A 2,180-nucleotide genomic window follows, 5' to 3' on the forward strand; every position below is an offset into this window, starting at 1 on the left:
CTAAGACCTCACAAGCTGTTCACTTTCTTTGACTTTGAGCAGACCGCTCAGTGCCTCTGTTTCAACCTCTCTTCACAAAAAAAAATCCAGGACAAAATAGAATTGTCACACCTACTCCCTTAAAAAAAATTAATATACAAAAATGCCTTTATTTATAAAAACATTTGGTCTTATGCTATTAATACACTATATTACACATTCATTACATTGACTCTAAACATGCAAACATTCACAACTACATTCCATTACAGTCTATTTTTTTCTCTCCACTGAACTCCACCATCTTCCTTCATCAAAGTTATGACAACACATCATTAATTATGTTCTCTTGTCCTGCCTTGTGTATAATTTTCAAATTGAATAGCTGCAATAATAATCTCCACCTATCAATCTGATATTTTTATCTTTAAATTTTTTCAAAAACTTTAAGGGGTTATGATTAGTATATACAAGTGTCTCAGACATTTTACGGGCAAAATAAGTGTTGAAATGTTGCAACGCCAACACCAAACTCAAGGTCTCCTTCTCAATTATGGAATATTTCTGTTGATGATTATTCAATTTTCTGGAAAAATACCCAATAGGTCTTTCTATCTTCTCATCGTCTTGTTGTAAGAATACAGCACTTCACATCGATAGCCACATTGAATGGCTTGCGTAATTAGGTGTCACTAACAGTGGGGCAGTGGTTAATATAGCTTTCAGGCTGTCAAATGCTTTCTGACATTCCTCTGTCCACTGAAATTTTCTGAACTTCTTCAACAAGTCAGTCAGAGGAGCAACCACATTATTAAAATTTGATATGAATTTCCAATGAAGACCATTCAATCACAGGAATCGTAGTACTTTTCTCTTCATCGGGATATGGGAAACTCCCCAGTAATCTTTGTTTTCACATCCCTTGGGGCCAATTGTCCATGCCCAATGACATGGCCCAGGAAAGTGACCTGGGTTTTTGTGAACTCACTCTTAGCTATATTTATCACCAAGCCCGCCCCCTGAAGTTGATCAAACAATTAAAATAGATGCTCCAAATGTTCCTTCCACGTATGACTAAAAATCACCAGATCGTCGATGTACACCACACAATTGGGTAATCCTGAAATGACTTTATTGGTTAGTCTTTGAAAGATACCTGAGGCACTTTTCATTACTAAATAGCATTACTTTAAGCTGGTACTATCCATTCAGTGTCACAAAAGCCAAAATTTCCTTTGCTCTTTTGGATAAAGGTATCTGCCAGTATTCTCTGAGTAAGTCAAACTTTGAAATGTAAGTTGCTTGTTCAACCTTCATAAGCTATTCAGTTAAATACAGAAACATTAGTTTAATTGTAAGCAGTGTGCACAACACCCCATCATTCATGGTAGATGTTGTTAGTCTAAGAGAAGAATGCTCTCTATCAACCTCAGTGGTGTATATATAATCACACTTCCAAATTAATTCATGAAAAGCTAGAGGAAAAAAGTTGCAAGCATTATTCAGGTACAGCTAATAGTGAATCTGTAAGACGAGGAATACAAACAGGCAAAAAAGATTTCAAATGTTTTTGAATATTTATTGCTTTAGTCTATCTTTGAAATTCAAAATAACTTAGAAATGCAGTCATTTATTTGCAACTGATATAATTGCAATTCCAGTTTTAACACAATACTGCACAAGCTGTCAATCTAGATTCTGCGCTCAAGTCTGTCTCGTGGTATTTGAACCTTCTGACTCAAAGTTGAGAGTGCTACCACTGAGTCACAGCTGACATCTAATAATAAATAGTATTTCCTGTGATAAACTCTGAATGTATTTATGATTGAGAACCAGACTGGGTATTCATGCATTCACGGAGTGTGCTGTTTGCAAGTCCTACTCCACCTACTTTCTGACAGAATTACCTCATTTGAAAGTAAAAATAAACATTAAAGCAGCCATATGTTTGTTTACTGTTACTGAGTGGCAAGACAGAAATCACAGAATACTATGCAATAGAAATAGAATCTCGTTGATTTAGTCACTATAAGTCAATGAACCTGATAAACACAACGAACTATGAGGCATAAAGCAGCTATTGTTATCTTCTGACTCACAGTGAACAATGCTGAGATGTATTGGCCAGTAAGATTAGAAGGATGGTACATTTGGAGTGCATAATTTTGCAACACATGTTTGGGTCACACATACTTGAAACA

The sequence above is a fragment of the Chiloscyllium plagiosum genome, unplaced genomic scaffold, assembly GCF_037043375.1.
Source record: "Chiloscyllium plagiosum isolate Xiang-an unplaced genomic scaffold, Cpla_swu_hap1 HiC_scaffold_18, whole genome shotgun sequence".
NCBI lineage: Eukaryota > Metazoa > Chordata > Chondrichthyes > Orectolobiformes > Hemiscylliidae > Chiloscyllium > Chiloscyllium plagiosum.